Source organism: Rhea americana, unplaced genomic scaffold, assembly GCF_003343005.1.
Source record: "Rhea americana isolate MKP2758 unplaced genomic scaffold, rheAme1 scaffold_80, whole genome shotgun sequence".
NCBI classification, from domain to species: domain Eukaryota; kingdom Metazoa; phylum Chordata; class Aves; order Rheiformes; family Rheidae; genus Rhea; species Rhea americana.
In genome coordinates this window covers 2033576-2052869 of record NW_028186979.1, presented here as the reverse complement: position 1 = coordinate 2052869, position 19294 = coordinate 2033576, and the positions used below count along the sequence as shown (strand labels likewise).

At 38.0% G+C, this 19294-nt stretch overlaps 1 long non-coding RNA gene across 1 annotated transcript; it reads left to right on the top strand.

Moving 5' to 3' along the window:
- Positions 1-222: 222 nt before the first annotated feature.
- LOC146585438 (uncharacterized) lies at positions 223-18129 on the top strand. Its single transcript, XR_014897999.1, has 4 exons — positions 223-260; positions 618-832; positions 1071-1187; positions 17652-18129. It is a non-coding gene; the product is annotated as an uncharacterized LOC146585438 (long non-coding RNA).
- Positions 18130-19294: the final 1165 nt, after the last annotated feature.

Below are 19294 nucleotides of genomic sequence, written 5' to 3'. Positions count from 1 at the left end.
GCATGTGTTTGGCTGCAGTTCCCTTTGCTGGCTGAATCAGTGTTAGTGCGAGATGCATCCAGACGGAGCACCTCTACGTCCCAGCAACTGGTGCCAGTGACTTGGGCAGGTCATTCACTAAAATTAAAATCTATGAGAGCTGACTCTCAGTCCCTCATTAATTAAACATATGGAAGTAGCTGAAGGCTTTTATTCTGTTGACAACTTGCAAAAGCTGTTCCCGAGCAGACTGGAGAAAAGAAACAGACTCGAGCGGMAAGGTGGGGCTGAGGTTGCTGCAATGCCAGCGCAAGGCAGATCTGTACACCTAGACRGTCCAGGTACTCTGAGACCGGGAGCTGGAGAGGTGCAAAGCTACTTTCATTAGATTTTGTTGCAGGAGCATCTCCTTTTCTTTACGTATTTTCCAAATCCACTCAAGGTTATTTTTGTTGTTTTGGACACTAGCAGCTATTGAGAAAGAGACAGAAAAGTGCCATAAAGGCATCATCTTTTTTTTTCCTCRGGCCTTAAGATTCATGTAGAAGTATTTTGAATTTGTTCTACCAGTTCTTCATTCTTCTCTCCTGGAGTGTATTTTTCTGAAGGGCTCACGGTGACATACTTCATTGTGTTAGCAGGTATACCATCTGATAAATGAAGTGAGTAAGCAGAGAGCCTACCAGGCCATCAGTAGTAAATCCACAAAAGGTTAATGAAGCCTGAAACTACCGTCATTTTTGTGCAATGGCCTCTCTGCAACCTCTTYGAAGGAGACACCTCTGTGGTGTGAGCTGCGGAGAAATGTAGCAACACACTTCCAAGGGAAACAAGCTGCAGCTGGGCAGTAGAGGTAAGTGGGGAGAAATCGCAGTTGGAGGAGAGGCATGATGGAGCTCCAGGATTTCTATTTTAATATGRTTTGGGGTTTAACCCCAACCTCTTCTGCAATGCTGTGTCTTCCCACAGCAATCTAAGATGGAGAAATTTATTATATTTTTTTTACTTTGTTACTTTTAAGTTTCTTTCACAGGTTTATCTGTCCCTTGAAAAGGGCCTGGTCTTCTTTCAAGTGTTTCTTTTATTTCTAGGAATTAAYGTGGAATCCTTTTTCCTTCAGAGGAGTAAAAGGCAGCTCTGGGAAGGATAGACAAGTAGTCCACAGGCTAGTTCCTGGGACGCTTGTGCTTCAGAGTTACACCGGAGAGGTARGATGTATAACATAGCTGGCTGTCGTTCATACTGTGGGATCTCACGTAGATGCGAAAGGACAGGTCAGAAGTGACCAGAGCAGCAGCAAATATCAGTGCAGATACAGGCCTAGTTTCTCACAGAGCTCTTTTCTTTGCCATTTTTGTATGAACAAGGAACTTTTCTTGAGTTAGTTTTTAGTAAGTAATACTGCCTATTTCAACTATTCTTCTCCTGACTGATACTTTTTGCTGACTATGTAGAATGGTTTTATGAAGTTTTCTCTGTCTCTAAAGAATTACAATGATTCATTACTGARTATTACCGCAGAGAAAAAAAACAAAACAAATAAAACATGTTTTACATTTAGTTGCTTGTGCAGGACACGTGAAGCTCTGCAAATTTARATTCATCTGGCATCAGTAGGAGAACAGTGACTTGAGAGTATTCAGGCATTAAAGGCTAGCACTGAAAATAGAGGGGCAGGCAGCTCTCTAAGCTAACTTAAACATTGGCGGGGGAGAGGAGGGAAAGAGAGATAGTTTTGCAAACATGTAGCAGGAACATAAAGGAGAGAAAAATATATCAAGCCATAAAAACAGGAGGTGATAAGATTTTGTCAACTGAGACTCAACTCTTTGGAACAGAGTTTACTTTTATATGTTGCATTTTTCTGTGTTTAAAAGCAGGCTCTGACCTCTGACATATGTGAAGGCCCTTTTCAAAGTCCCACCTATCTGCATCTTTAGTTATCTAAATACCTTTCATAAATTGGCCCAAAGTCATGTGGATTTAAAATCATCTCTGGTCTATAAATAAAGACTGATGATAGATGGCAGAAAAATGAGCTGTGGGAGGTGGATGTGCTGTGACCAAAGGGACTGGTCTGTTCTTATTTTGCATTCACATTAATTAGCTAGAAGTGGGAGTAAATAGCATCTTAATAGAGAAATATTATAAAGGGAYCTGGAGAAGTTATAGGGATTAATTAGATAATCTTCATAAGGCTCTTGGAATATAAGTACTTCTTTGCATAGTTTCACTTAATGAAACATTATTTCATCTAACAAAACAAAAGCTTGCTATAAAAWTTTTATATTTTATCAGTGAAATAAGCAAGCAAAAACTTAATTTATGTCTATAATCTTTTTCCTTTCCTCCTCAATATATGCAGAGGATATGTGTCTGTRGGTGGGTGTATTTGTCTGTCTGTACATGTGTGTGTATGGGAGTAAGAAAATATGCAGAAGACAGAAGTCTACACACTTGCACAGTATCCCTATTAGGAGAGAACTGAGAATAATTTTCTTAGAAAACCAAGAGTTTCCATCATTTATTTTTTCACATTTACAGAAGCAAGGAGAGAAATGAAGAATGGACAYGTGCAGGTGAAAACACTTTGCATTTTACAGCGCTAACTCCTTCCTCTTTATTAGAATCTGGATGTGAAGGAAGAAAATAAAAATCTATGGTTCATTTTCACTTTGATCATCATACCCATCATTTTACATACCACATGCTTTCCTCTTCCAAGGCCATATATTGTATTTATTCTGCAGCTGCAGTATATTGATTTTGGACTACTGAGTTCAGTGCAGATGAGTGACAAACTAAATAAGCTGCTGGGTGACTGATAAGTAACCGTGTTTAATCTCTTGGCTCCAAAATGAAATCCCATAACTCATTTCAACAATTTTAGTTTTGGTACTCAGTCAAGAGCACATAATCATATTATTTTTTTCTTATAAAAKTAAAGAAATGTAGTAGAAAAGAAGCTTTCAGGGAAAGAACTAAAATTCTGCTTTGTACCTATACCAAAGCATACATACAATTATTCTAAAACTACATTAATGTGTTAGTATAATTTCAGTTCATAGTTTTAATTAGATGCAAATATTCATATGCATTTCTTTTGTACTGTATTTATTATTCAGCAACTGAATATATTATTACTGCTTTTTAATAGTCATGGCGTTTCCTAAGCTCTCACATATTGAATAGATGACGAACTACGTAACTTMTTAATTTAATATTCTAGCTTCTGAAACATGTATATTCAAAAGCAGTTCATTTTGGTTTTTATATTAACTTTATTGTCACATACTAGCATAAATTAAAATATCATATACTAATATGTTATTATGTACTAATTAGATATTACTACTTACTATATAATTTTATTATAAATTAATGTATTAATATATTAGTATTATTTTTATATATTATTTTATATCTTTTAATTATTATTATTATTATTATTTGTAGTTCTCCTTTCAGTAAGAGGCAATCCAGTTACCTGTAAGCAATGTAGATCCTTCAACATGCACATTTATATCTTGGAGCAGCAAAAATCAGCCCTTTTGAAATGCCAGGTACAATATCAGCCCCAAACCTCTGGCGAGGAAGGGCTGGAAAGTTCCCCTCTTCCTCAGCGCAGCTGCATAACATGCTCAAGGAGAGCTTGCAAACTGTCCGCAGAGCACAGTGGTAGCAGGTGAATTATCACGTCCATATTCCAAGGCAGCTGGGAGCGGAACGCTTTCCGTAAAAACCCGAGCTGGTGCCAGCTCGTGCATTGCAAACTATTGGGTTGTTTGCAGGCAGGCTGGGTCTGCGCGGGCACTGTCGCTGCAACGGGGGCAGGCACATTCGAGCTTGGTTTTACCTAACTGCTGTGGCCATTGGCACTGCCGAAGTCCTTCAAGAACCCTGACATCTCTAATGAATTTATTACTATCAAAACCTGCACTGGTTGAAGTAATGTTGGTTTTGATTTGCCCCTGTGTGCTAGACTCATCTCGCAGTTGCAGTACGGGTCAAACGATGAACAGTTTATTTTATTTTTTTTTTCCTGAAGAGAAACAACTGTGTAGTTCTGTTTGTAGGCGTTTTTATAAATGTCCAGTCATTTTAACACCTTTTAACACATTAACARTTTTAGAATAGTACTGAGATTTTTCATACAGAAGTGTGAGGCTTTTGCTTGAATAAAGAAATAAAATTGCTTCATAAAATAAAAATTTCCATCTGTAGTTGGGAACAAGAACATATGCAATCCAATAACATAGATGTCACCTAATTGAGTGGCATGGGGTGCAAGGAGGAGAGAGTATACTGAATGGCTTATTCAACAAAATCCAATAAAAGGAACTTGATAAAACGTTCRCTGAACAATAATTAGATAGGGTTTGTTCTCACTCTCCGCACTAATGKAAAAAACAAGTTTCAGCATGAAATGGCTGCTTGAAAAAACCTCTCATTAGGCAAATGTGCAGGGATTTTAGCATTTTCTAGTTAGCCAGGCTGCAGGTTATCTAAGCTGAGGCAATGGTAAGCATGTTAAAAAAATTATCAACCATTCCAATAACCTCAGGGTAAACTTGAGTTTGCTCTTAGAGAAGGAGACTGCGATAACAGCACAATTCAGACAATTAAAATACAGTAAGGTTCACAGCAGAGGTGACTGCCTGTTTGAAAAGTGCTGCAGCACACAATTTATGACATCCTTTATTTTAACACTGCTCAGTATATCCTGTAAATGCTTTAATGTGCTTAAGCCAGTTTATTCCTTTGTTAATGGTCCATGATTACAATCAGGCGTGCCCCATAGACAGTTTCACACTTCCGTGTGAGGTATTATTTGATAAAAACCTTAATCAATAAATCTAATTTCTTCTCTTGCCAGATACAGTTACATAATGTGTTTCCAATTTGGGCCTGGATCACTTTCCTGGAATGCTGAATAACCTGTGAGAATTTGAAAGCTTTATATCAAGCTAGCATTCAAAATCATGACGACTGGACCCTTTCTTTATAAAAAGAAATAGAGCTGTCCTTGAAGTAATTTCATCTTTCCAAGAAATTTTAAGGATAATTAAAAAGACTATAGAATTTAATGAGGCTAGCATACCTAATGCAGTGTAGCCTCCAGAGTCCTTTCTAACCTCATTTTTAAGATGTCATCATGTGTTATGGAACTACGAAGTCGTAACTCAAATAAATAGCGTGTTTTGGTCTAAGATTGAATAGCTACCAGCAGCTGGACAATTGGATGACACATTATTGCAGAGAGTGTGGGTTCCTATAGAAATCATTACTTACAAAAAATGATATTATAAATCTTATGAATCTTTCAAGATCTGGGGAAACACTTAGGTTAGCCCAGATCTTCAGAGGACACACAGTAGAAATAAGAGCTGCTAAAAGCTGAAAATACCATCCCACAGAAATTGCTTCTATCTGAAGGGTTCTTTATATACCCACATTTTTTTTCACAAAATGGAAATTAAAAAAATATATTTGGAAATGTAAGTTCTTTCAGTGAATGCACTGATACACTTTAGGTTTGTTTTCTGCTGAGTATCTGACCTCTCTTCTGTGTCCTAGGCTTCTCTACAAATTACATTTCACTCTCCGGTTGATTGGCAAGAGTCATGTTACCAAAGGAAGATGGCAAAAGGAAAGCATGGCTCTACTGCCCAGCAGTAAGAGTGGTCACCCAAGGGTAGAGGGGGAGTCYGCATTTTCAGCGTGTACATCCTATCTGTTCCTCCATTTTCTTTCCAATGACTGCTTACAATAAAAGTAGTCCTTCTGTAGGACAGACCAGTTGCTGGTAGTCTCTGGAGTACAGACTGTCTCAAAGCAGTAAATAGGCAGTCCAGGTGCCTCATACTGGGTTTCAGTTCAGATTTGGGGACCAGACATCTAAAAATTAGGAATTTCATCACTTCATCTGGAAAAGAAATAAATAAATATGACAAAAGGCTGGTTTGTTTTATACTTAAGTAGGTGCCTAGGACAAGTAAGATTAGTCATAGTCCAAAGATGTCTGTCTATCTTACTTGACTGTTGGGAGAGCTCGGCCTGGATTTGGATACCTAATCTTTAATCTTTCTAGGTAAGTGAGGTAACCTTATTGCTAGGTATCTTGATCTGTTATGGCATGTGATCAGTCCTACAGGTACCATGGGCCATTTTCCCACCAGCACGGCAGGGAGGCAGCAGACCCTCCGTGTCCTCCCAGGGTGTGCATGTCCCCTCCCTCCAGCACACCAGGTCTTGCAGTGGTTCCAGCCTTCTGGGCAAGTGCTGTAGGCTGTAAAATAAGAGGGAGAAACACCACAACACTAATGKTACACTTCCAGGGAAACAACTCTAGGTTGATCCTGGATTCTGGAGAAACAATTGACCTCCTATGTCAGTATAGGTAGTTCACGGCTTTATCCAAGATCTACTGAAGTCAGAAGAGACTAGAATTACTTTTGATTTCAGAAGAACTACTGAGATTATATATATGCAAATAYGTATGTTTGTGCATATACAAATACAAATATTCACATGACATATATGTGATTTTTCTCTGCAATTTCTTATTTCCTTATGCTTGTGACAGAGTTTGTTTGTCATTCTTCTGTCTTTACCCAGGCATGCAATTCACAGGGAAGTGTTGGAAATGGTTTTATTGTTGGTGGCGATGGTGGTGTTAGTAGTARTAGTAGAAGATGAAAAAGAAGTAGCAGCAAAGGTTATTGTTATTACTGTTATAGTTACTTCTGTAATCATRTATGAAAGTTAATATCAAATTCCATAAAAGACAAACAAAAAACATCACTGCTGTGTCCAGAGGTAAAAAGTGTATTTGCTGTAATATTTGAAGTGTTCTGTTGCTTTGCTTTWAAGATTACTCAGATGAAGTTGTAGATAATGTTATTAGACAAACAATGACATGATGAATAAGAATCAAGAACAAAATTCAGTAACAACCATGCTACAACCACAGATATGTGGCAGATCAGTATGTCTTCAAAACACACAGTAAATATCCTTGTTCGTATCACACAAGTGAAGTGGAAAACCCTGCGTAAAGTTTTCCTTCCCTCTGTGACCTGAGTAGCTGGCCAGAAGTTTGAGGGTCGTGCAGGTTATTCCTGTTAGGGTGAGATATTGATGCTGTTCTGTCTATCAACAAAAATGTACACAGACCTGTTTCTTTGAGAATGGGCAGTTTCAAACRACTAGAGGTCATTTCCTTGCTAATAATATCAAACCTCTCCTCTGCCAGAACTCTCCAAAGACTCTTTCTGGGTCATTCCTAAGGGTTATGTTATTGTGCTTATACAGGATACATTAGTGTTTCCTCTTCAGTTTATTTCTGAGATTTTCAGCTTGATTTTTCTCTCTTACACATACACATACACATGCATGTCCATTCTTTCCTTAAGGAACATTCAGATGTCATCTTACCAGAGAATTTAAAATCGCTGAAAAGTACCGTGTCTTTTCTTTTCTTTTCTTTTCTTTTCTTTTCTTTTCTTTTCTTTTCTTTTCTTTTCTTTTCTTTTCTTTTCTTTTCTTTTCTTTTTTCTCTTTCTGAAGTAAAAATAAAAATCTTAGTCGATACTTCAGATTTTAAAAATGCGGGTATATCAGCTGCCTGCATCATAAAGGAACTTAGTGAAATGAAAGGTAGTGAAGATGCTTTCAATTAAATTTAAGCCATTCTATAGCAGTGTTAAAAGTACTTCTTCACGGCAGTCTTCAAAGGCCATTATAGCAGAGTGAGAGATCATTTTGTGCCATATTTGCTCCTACATCATCTCAGAAGGTGAACTGCACCTTTGCATGATGAGAAGGTGTTTGTCAGAGAGAAACAATGCTATAAAGTTTCAGCAGCTAGCAACTTAAATATTACTTGGAGATGTGATTTTTTTTTTTCCTAGATGGAGGTGTGAGGTTTTTTCATGGGTAGTAAGTGCATGTCCTTGGAAGGTATACATATATTGGGAAGAGATTCTATCCAACATGATAAAGATCAGTGTTAATAAAGAACAAGGGTGAACTCAGAAATTTTTATTTCAAAATATATAAAGGACCATAACTAAATTCACTGGTAGATATCACTACTCTCAGGTCTTAAAATAGAAGAAAAAGTGTCCCTTTGCATTTAAGTAAATTCCAAAATAATCTAATTATTATATAATTATAATATAACTATAATCTAATTATAGCACACTATTGTGTAGCAAAAAATAATATTTTAGGAAGTAATAAATACTAGTACTATGAGAAATTCTTGTTCCACTGAAATCAATGCTGTATATAAAACTTAAAAGCTTCCTTGAAACCTGAAAGAAAGTAAAGCCCTGATCATGAGGATGCTTAGTGCTTAATTTATTTCCTTTTTGATTTTGTATTAAAATATGGTCTATTTTGAAGAGAAAAATAACTTCCTGTTACTTAAGCATATGAYATTGTGTTCAAGATGGCCATTACTGAGATCACTGTACAAATTACGTAGAATCAAAAAAAGTATTACTATAATAAGATTTAATTCTTGATGACTTTTTAAATTAAAAAGTTATGTTCCTCATTCAAGATTATTCTTTACTGATCATGTTTTTTTCGTAAACACAAGGTGCTTATGGCTTGTCTCTCATAGAAAGCTTTGTTTTGTGATTCAGTCCCRTTATACCGATTCTTATACCATCCTTGTTTCATAATACTATGCAACTACATTATACAACTGTCATATGTATCTATAGAATGGTATAAAGTGGCAATCAAAAAAACTCTCTGAAGATAGTTTAGAATTCAATATCATTTTCTATTTATATAAACTTTTAAAATAATTTCTTTCTGTTCAAGAGTACTATTGATTTTCAGGTATTTATTGATTTCTTTGGGACTTTTTCATAATGAAAAATTTGCTTGCTAAGACACCATTCTGAAGGTGAGGCACAAAAATTAGATTAGTTTTATAGCGTGAAAGAATGACATGTAGAGAGAGTCACTTTGGTTCAAAGTGATGACAATAGAGCTTCCCAGAGTGATCACTTTGGTCATTGCTTATACAATCTGAGTGAATATGCTAACAGTTCTGTATTTTAGTAAAACTGACAGAGAAAGAACTTATTTCTTGTCAAATATTTTTGGGGAAAGAAGATAACGTGCATGACCAACATGTAATAARGATTCACAGCAAATCACATTTCTGAGAAGGACCCTTAAAACGAGTATCATAAACTATGTTACTATGTTATATCTATTTACAGACTACTAAATTAGAGAGGTTAATGCATTTTTGGAACAAAGTTGTATTACGCAATTTTAGTTAGAGATACACTCAAAATATGTAACAAATTGTATGCCTTTACATAGTGTGTATATTACCATGTTATGAYGTGTACTCAGAAGGCCAGTCTCAGAAGCCTCAGAGATGGAGATAGAGAGCTGAATCACTAATAAATTTTTGAACCTTATTAGTGTGATGGATATTGATAAAGTGGAGCTAATATATGGACAAGTGGTACCATCCAGTCTGGAAAGAGAAGTCAGATAAGGATCTTATCTGTCATGTGAGTGACCTCAGACTTTCTTGGACTATTGCTCTTATTTCTTCTGTACTTTCCCAAATTGCCAAACTTACTACGAAATGGCTCAAGTAGCAATGGATTTTCTCAATTTCTAGGAACACAGTTGAACTGCAGAACTTAAATCCCAAACCACTCTGTCTAAAGTATATCTAATATTGCTGTATGTCCATGTTGCAGAGAGGAAAACAGACAGAAACCTGGTTAAAAACTCATGCCTTGCATCTGTTAAATCTTTTATTTCCATTAATGTGTTAAATTTTCAGTGCTATACTAATAAAATCAGATTAGTGATTTTTGTATGGCTTACAAAACCCAAACCCAAATATTTTATATCTACTTGATGAGAAATTAATTGACCTAGATGTTCTGTTTATTTTCTTGCCAATAATTTGACTGATATCTAGTGTCAGTGTAGCTAACAGCTTTTTTTTTTTTTTTTGGAAAATGATTTCTAGAAATTCATTTTATTTGCAATTCTTTGGCTTTTTAGATACATGTGCCTCACATAGAAGTCATTAGCATACTTGACAAATATTTTTCCATTGACTCTTGTCCTCTACTCAGTAAATTGAGAGCTCGCTTTTAAGTTACTTGATGCTTACAGTAACATGAGACAATCAGCATCCATCTAGCAGCAGGACTTCAAAGAGAAATCACTATTTCCCCTGCCAGTCCTGCCCTATGCTTGGCAGCTCCTGGAAGCAGCTGGGTTGCTTTGAACTCAACTTTAACTTTACTTCAGAGCAGACTTTGGGTTCTGATATAGCATGTAAATTTGTGTAGCAAGGTGGTGTAATTCACTGGTGAGTGAGTGTGACAAGCCCCCCCCGTGCAGACCAATGGGACATGGGGGTTTCTGTAGTCTCTGACCACAGCTGCTTGTGTCTTCAGTTCATGCTGCAGTAGCTTATGCTTCTACTTCTGCCTCTTCTTGGTTGAGCCTTGATAAATAACACCTACTGCATAAGTGTTAGGTCAACTGTGTGTGAGCCTCCATCAATCAAATTAAATTTCTTTGAGTATGAGAAATACACAGGTATGTGTGTAGTGGCATTTTTCTCTCCTTGCATTCTACTCCATGAGTACTGGTTTCCTGAGCGTCCACCCCGTGTGCATATTGATTCATGTTCCTCCTGCACTTYAGTTAGGAATAAGTCAGCTAGCTCCTTCTGAGAGGAAACTGGCTGTGATTATATAGATTATTGCCCGGGGGGCTGTAATGCRGTCTTCACCTTACTTCAAGCACTTTGAACTGAGGAAACATATGGGTGCCAAATGGCACTGCAAAGTGCTCTGGGTCAAGTGATACGTGCCGGACACACAGCCAGTCCAACCTCAACAAGGCAGCCACGGGCAGAGCAGGCTCAGGGCCCTGTGGCCAGGAGGCTGGAGGTCCCTTTCCAGGGAGAGGGCCTTTAGCATTAGATATATTCAGAGTGCACTGATAATCCATAGGGAATGCATATTGTTGTGAGGCTTGGTTCCTCGGTTTTTCCTATGGATGCCCCATGTTCAGTCTTTCCTTGTCAGCCAATCTGATAGCCATATCTGGTCCTTTTAAGGCGAGAGGCCTTATTTATATGAGATAAAGTCAGGGAGAGACACTGAGCTGAAAAATATCATTTGATAGAAGATCATGGGTACAGGAGGGAAAAATGCAAACTTATTTGCTTATGATGCCAGTAATTAACTTCCATGGAAGTGAAACTAGCAGAATTTTCTGACTGATCTTTGTATAGAATTTCAAGTTGGGTATTCTGGGCCTGATTTTGCGGTCTTCTTTTAAAATTTACCTTTTCTATCTTGCTGAGTGCACATCTGCCTTCTTCACTGAAGCCCAAGGGTAGACGGTTATGATTTAGGTTGTAATTGTCAGCAAAATCATTTCCATATTACTAATCAGAATATGATTTTAACAGATTTGTTCACAGAGTTCATGGGATACTGGAAGAAGGATTCYTTTCTAGCAGAAAAGTGATACTAGAAGAAGAATCCTTTTTTTGTAGAAAAATGATATACATATATTCAATACTGTATGTATGTAAATCCTCCTATCAGTTCCCACCAGCCCAGTGAGTGGAAATCATTGCATGGATCTTTAACACAAAAGATAGCATTACTCTCTGACTGAAGCCCCTGAGGATTTGTTTATGTAGGAGCTCCAAATGCTAACTAACACCTTCTGGAGGCCCAGCTAAGACAATACAGGACTGTTGTGTAATCTAACCGAAAAAGAGAGAGAACTTTTCTTAAACAAAGATAATAATGTTTTAAGCAGCAGAAACCTTAGAAAAACAAGTAAAGTTCTGTTCTGTACGTCAGCTGCAATGAACATAGGCTCCCTTAGAGAATTCAGCAGGAGAAAACCAACTTCAAACAGCCTTCACACAGCCTCCCCTGGTGGCTCAGGCTGCGCCAGGGCCGAGAGAGACATTCAGCAGCAGCAACTGTGGGGTTTGCAGGGAACAACTTCATGAAGCCCTCCAACGACACTTGCTCAGAGTTCAGACAGCGACTAACACTGAACAAATCATCTTGTTTCAGCAAATTAATGTCAAGCAGAGAGACCTACAGGTTGCTGAGAATCAAGAAAATGGAGGTCATCTCTGAAGGTGAAGCTGAAGCCACCCAGTGTCTTGAATGAAATTCAGGGAAAATAGSAGATAAACAAAAGTGTAAGTAAATGGCAAAAATAAGCAGAACAGGAGAAAATCCCAGAGCTGGGAGGATCTAGAAAGCCAGACTAATGCCTTTGTTGCAGATGAGATATTTGATTTATTAATTGATTAATTTACTTTTTACTTACACAARCAAAGCATTAGTACTTCTTGCAGTGTGTACATGATCATTTCTAGGCAAATATGCCATGGCAAATTTAACTTGCTATAAACTCTTTAGTTTGCACTGCTTTCGTTGTTTGTACACCATCTAAACAGATATATGAAGTCTTCACTGAACGTGAAATCTTTGTAATGTTTCCCATCTAATACTTCCCTGTAATTGTGGTCATAACTTCTACATTTGCAGCATATTCCTGGTCTTGGGACTCCTTAATCTGCCAAGCAGCAGCTTGGTGCAGGGAGTCACAGAGCAAGGCAGAAGCTGTGGTGCAGCATGGCAGCCCGGTGGGGTGCCACCCATCAGGGCCCCAGAGGTCCTGCCCCATCCTGTGACCCAAAGAGTCATATTCAGTGCTGTCACAGAAGCCAGCACAGCATGATCAAACACAAGGAAGCTGGAAACAACAGAGAGATTTGGTTAAAATGGTACAACTCTTGTGGGTTGACAGGACCTTAGTTGCTTGGATGAAAACTAATTAAATGAATTGCAATCATGAAGAAGAAAATCTGTCATCCAGTTCTGGTTATTGCTTAGCGCTCTGAGGGGGAGTGGAATGGCTACGTTGGTGCAGGTACACCGACTTACACAGGCTGAGGATCTGGCCGTTCAGTGCAATTTATCAATTTTCCGATCCCTTATTCAGCAGAATACAGTTTGAAGTGACCTTTTGCATGAACCTCYAAAGGCCTCAGAAACTGAATACTTCAGCTGACCATCTGACTTATCCTTGTGAAAAGTTACTCTGCATTAGAAGGTCAAAAGAAAAAGAAAAGAAAAGGCTCCTCAGCAGGGAGCTGCCCTTTGGGATGTTAGGTAATTTAAATTAACTGGCACCATGCTGAGTAGCTTACATTTCTATATCTGTATGTGAGTGGGAACAGTTAAGGTCAAAGGGTCATCCTCCTCTTCACCAGGAAGACATCCCTCCAGTGCCCCTTACTCACTGAAGCAGGATGCTGTACGTCAACTGCTTCTCTGAAGGTCCTGCATGCTGCACATCATGGAAGAATAAATGAAAATATTACCACTATTATAAAAAACAAAATGTATTTCTCTTTCCCCTTACTGTTGTCCTCCAGGATTGTTTGTCAGAGTTGCTAAGCACCCTCACATTTCCACTAAGGGTGACAGTGACTAGTGTCTAGAATGAGGAGATTTTACAGGAAAGCTGCATTAACTTGTGTAACTACTTGAATAGGGAATTTCACAGTAAGTGGGTAGAACACAAGCTATTAGGATTTTTTCGTTTTAACACATATGACCTCTAGCTATTAAATTAGAAAAAAATAGCAAAGAGTGAAATCAGTTTTCTGTTAACAGGGCAGCAGGAATTTAAATGGTCTTGTAGCCTATCCTCCCAGGTCTAGGAGTCAGGAGAGTTCAGTTCTAATCCTGGCAATACATCAGGCTTTCTTCATGACTTTGAGTCTCTGCAGGCTCTGTCCATTATGAGTAAAATGGTAGAAATCATAATTCAAAGTGATTTTGCAAAAATTGACTCATTTATTTTTGGAAAAGTATTTTGACACTTGTGCATAAAATCAGCTTACCATTTTAGGAGTGTAAAAGCAATTACAAAGGTTTTGTTCTCACTCAGATGCAGAGGTTGTTTTGTTTTGATTCAGTTCAATGGAATTTGATTTGATTCAATTCAATTTGATTTGATTCCTATCAACATTCTTACCTGTCTATCACATGTCTTTTGTATGTGTTTTTTTTTTCCTTACGTCTCTTCTTTTGAAGGGAAGTGAAACATTTGTATGAGTTTTTGAGATTTGACTGCATGTGCTTCATTTAATGTATGCCTGGAGTGTCACATTTCATTAATGAAGACAAGCCACAGAAGAACATCTTTCATGTGGACAGAAGAACATCTTTCATATGGACGGACATGTCGTTCCAAGACAATATCAGTGAGGTTTGTGATACTTCACTCTCTAGGCTTGAAGTTACCATTGAGAAGTACAAAACTGAGTAAAATATTCTTCATGTTATAGCTTATATGCATCTAATATTAAAAATATATTTATTATTGCAGTTCATGAGTTAGCTACTAAATAACTCAGTAAACAGACAAGTAGTGCCTTTATACAGACAAATTTTCTTAAATGTCCATTAAATGCTTTTCAAATGATCATCTTTTCAGTGTATTGCAGAATTATAGTGATGCCCAGGCTCTGACTATGCAATATTACAACTCAACATACTTTTCAGGCTTTTGAAGTTATTTAGTTCCACTTGATGTTTCACACCACATGGGAGGTGTGCATTATCTCACTGTAACACAGTCTTGTCATGTCTTGTTGCCTAATTAAACTCCTGCATACCAACTAAATCAGTTAATGGATGTTTTACTGATAAGTTTATTAATAGAAGAACAGGTCAAGCTGATTCAGAGAAGATAGCATATCTTTAAACAGAAGATTGCATTAGAGACTGAAGGCAGGTCTGTTTATTTATCTAATTGCCCTGTCACTGACCTGTTGACTGGTGCTGTTTTGAAACTCAAGAAACCCTTCATATGTTTCTTGACAAACTGAACTCTAGAAAATATATCATAGACTTTGAAATAATATATAAAGTAGGATTCTAGCAGGCAACCAGCTGCCAAGGGAACCAAGAGATAGAGAAGTGAGGCTTGAGGCATATCAGAAATKAAATTTATGCCACAGAACTTTAAATATCTAAAGCCACTTGTGCAACTCTATACCAATCACCTATGGTCCCCTCATAGTCATTGGACTGAAGACTGATTCACTTCACCTGTCTCTATCACCTATTGTGGGGATGAGGTGTTGACAACTAGAGAAACCTTAGGCTGCTAATTTAGACAAGTAACATGAGGGTGTCTCCAGTTCAGGCAGATGAATCCCACCCTGTACAGCAGGACACTGTCCTTCAGACACGTATCTACACCACGATCAAAGGTCTACATATGTCAGAGAGGCAGACCTAGACCTACATGCTAACATACTGAGCCACAGCAGAGAAGACATGTCAGCACATACTGCTCAGTTGGGACATCATGGAAAATGAGGTGTGTACTCGCATTACTAGCCAGACCTGAAATCCATGCCACTATTTCTTCACTGCCATCGTTACTCAAGCATGTCAGGTTAGCGCTATGCCCTCCGCCTCGCCCACCACCACTGTGCTTCAGTCCTGGTTTCCCCTTATTGGAGAGAGGAATCTTTAAATTTGTAACCCACCAGATCTACACTAACAAGGGAGTTTGGAGAGTTCATTTGTCTTCCAATGGTCATTACTGATTTTGGTCTAGTCAGATTGTAACTTCCTTTTAAACCAAAATGTGAACTGAATTGAAATATATTTAATTGGAGATCATTCCCATTAGGTTATTCACTGAGCTAACCATGGGGAAACAGACCTGACCCTTTCCTAAATCCTGGAACAGCCAGCCCTTCAGAGAGGAAAAGTTCAAACCTCTGCTGAATTTGTGGCCTCTTGGCTAAGGAAGACGATTGTGATTCTGTTTTTCTGTGATGCAGACCTTTATATGGACTAAGATGAAGACTAAGGCCAATAATAACTTAGTTTAAATAATGTCATATCAGACTAAACAGCTGCCAGCAATTGCCAGACATATACAGAAATTCTTATCTTGATTTGTAGATGAAAAGAACTAAGATAAAGGTCTGAAATATTTACCTGAATGATCACAGGGCAGTAAAAGCAAAATAATGTCCAGACTGTGTTCAAACGCTGTGCTAACTGCTCATCTGAAGCCATTTGCAGACTACTGCTACCTGATTCTTCCATCACTGTATATTTTCGTTAATCAAAACTGTAGCAGAATTTTTGATGTGAGGACAGCACTTTTTTACAAGAAGTTTAGGCAAAGCCTGGCAAAATGGACCTCCAAAGTTTGACACTAGCTACCACCACTGAGCCTCGGCACWGCAGCCATCAGTAGGACTAGACTGACCTGGAAGCAGATCTGCATTTTTTTTCTGAAATTGCTGTGCACATGGTAGCAGACATTAGGTTACAGAGCCCTGGATTCACSCTGTGGCTCCAGTGAATACCGAAGCTGACTGGTAATGAGTGAGCTTMCTGATCACCTCATCCTGCCTGTGTCTCCCTTGGGATTTCATAGGCAAATAGTTAGTATGTTTTAATTATCCTGCTATAAATCCCTTTTCACTTTTTTTTTTTTTTCCATTTTTCAAATGAATCTAGAAATGGAGGAAAATAGGTTGAAAAGGTTGTGTGAAATCTAGATGAATCTTAACGCTGTAGGAAATTTTTCAATTTTCCTTACTGCCAGCTTTTGAGGGTTATTTAATTTGCGTTGTGCTGATAAAAAATATTTCTCCAAAATCAAAATGACAAGTGTTGGTCTTCCATTACACTACTTGCATGGGAAGCTGAAATAATCTGTTTATATAAGCTATGTCCACTGTGGAAAATTAAACAGATGAAGCACATATGATAATGAAAGTCAGTTACTGCTTATTACTGATTCAGATTTAAGACAATTTTTATGTATCACCATGGGATATATACAACTTTTAATTGCATATATTTAGTTTATATTTAATTTAYCTTTTGTATATTTGAAGATCTTTCTGGGTATTTCTAACTCTTCGTCCAATTCCTTCTCTCATTCTGATTTATTCTGAAAAAAATGCGCAGCCTTTTTAGCTTAGGCCTCTGGGTACACATCCTCTCTTCTCCCTCGTCTCCTCCCAAGAATGCTCCTACCAAATAAAAGTAACTTTTCTTAACTTTTGTGTAGATAGTGTATTTCCTCTAGGTGCAAGAAATTGCGAGGGGAGCTTCTCCTGTTTTTTTCACTTGTTTGTGCCTCTGTGTGCACACGTGTGTACTAGTGAACATACGTGTGTTTGAGAGATCACACACTTTTTCCTTACTGTGTACTCGTGAGTCATTAGTAAAATCTTTTAGCAATCACAAAATAGTTTAGTAGAAATTACAGGCAAGGAGAGATAAAGGAGAGAGCAGGAGAAACATAAGTGCAGCAGACGTTACTTTGGTAGTGTGCATGTGTGCGGGGATGTGTGTGTGTGTGTGTGTGTGTGTGTTTGAGTGTGTGTGTGTGTGTGTTACAGCCACAGGTTTATGTGCTTCACCTTGGTTGTTTGCGTGAACAATCAGCTTTAGTAGGAATTACATGTGCATATGAACATAAGTGAGTAATAAATTCTGCAGGGATTATGTACTGCCTTTTTAAGGAGGTTAGAGCCTTTTGGCGTAAAAGTAAGATTTGGCTTTTGTTTACAGGTGAGTCAATGAGAAAACCTGAATGCTAAATGGCATTTCGAGAATTAAGCCTTATATGTGGACTTGATCTGAATGAGAAGAACAGGACGTGCAGTCGGTGTTTTACGCAGACACCCAAGACTCTGCTTGCTGTTCCCTGTCAACAGTATTTCTGCAAACCTGGTCACTGCGTGGGACATGTGCTTCTGTGGACCAGCAGTCTAAAATTAAAAGTAGTTCATTTGTCTGAAGCAGCAGCCGAAACAGAAATATAAGATAAGACTTGATTTTTTGGAAAATAGTTGGCGAATTTGGTAATCCACCCACTTGTGTGTTGTAATGGTCTGATAACTTGTGGGGAAGCTCACMCATCTGGATCCCAGCCCTGATACAACACCACTGAATTAGGTAAATGAAAATTTGCTTAAGTGGATATAGTGGCTGGAGCTAAAAGTGACAATATTCAGATGAAATAAAAGAACCTTCACTCCCCTCTAAATTTCTCCTAGTGATACTTATTTTCCTAAYAAATATATAATGGAAATGCTGATCCATCAGGAAAGTGGAAAAGAGATATACATGGAGAAAGTGATGAGAAAGAAAAAGAAAACATAAATGTGGGAATTTGGAAAATGAGATTTATGATTCAATTCTTGGATGCATCTTGTGCTACGTAACSTGAGGATATAACACACTACTGCAGGAGAGAAAATGAGTTTAGAAATCCAGTAGATAGATAAAAACATTTTGCTGTAAATTTCAAAAATATAAAACTAAGTTCATCTCAAACTTATATTTGTGCAATTCAAAGTAATGAATGGGGTTACRTTGTCGTAAATGAAGACAGTATTCCGATTAAAACAATAATTATATTTCAGTTRTGCCATTGACTTTCCAATAGATTCTCCCCTTTAGAAATAGATTGCTTCATATTACCTGCTACTTTCACAGTARGCATAATAAATTAATTTTTAAATATAATAATACTCTGAGTATATATAGCTCAAAGACACAAATATTTACAGTTATAAATTCATGAATCTACCCGGGGCAAAAATCCAGAAAGTTATGAAATGTCTTCTTGCCTAATATCCACACTGAACAAACCTGTGGAGAGAAAAGGCAGGAACAGGCACAGCTGCATCGATCCATAAACTTTACTGTTTGGCCTATGCAGGACAGCAGAGCCACGCTGSTGTGCCAGGCTGCACGCTGGGGACAGACACTGCGGGCTCGACAGAGCTGCAGAATACTAGGTGGCAGGTAGAAGCAGTTTCATTGAATTGGAGGAATAGCATATGCCCTTCGATACCCATAGGGGCTTCCCAGATCTCAGGGGATGCATCCTGAGAAGCAGCCTGGTATCCTCCTTTCTGGGTCTCGTCAAGAGTGGTCGGTTCTACCGTCTTTGCCTATCAGGGTATATCTGTGGCTTATATTATTTTATTTAAGAATTTCAAATGCATGGCAGAATCTTGCTGCCACAACAGCCTAGGGAGTGGGAAAGTATCCCTTCTATTTTACAGATGCATGAGGAGAAAAAAAGTGAGTCCCCTAATCCTGTATAAGAACTTGGAGGTAAAGCTGAGAATAGTTCTGGGTTTCTTGTGTCCCATTTTAGCATCTCATATGTGCTAGCAAGTGGAATAAGGAAAGAGACATTT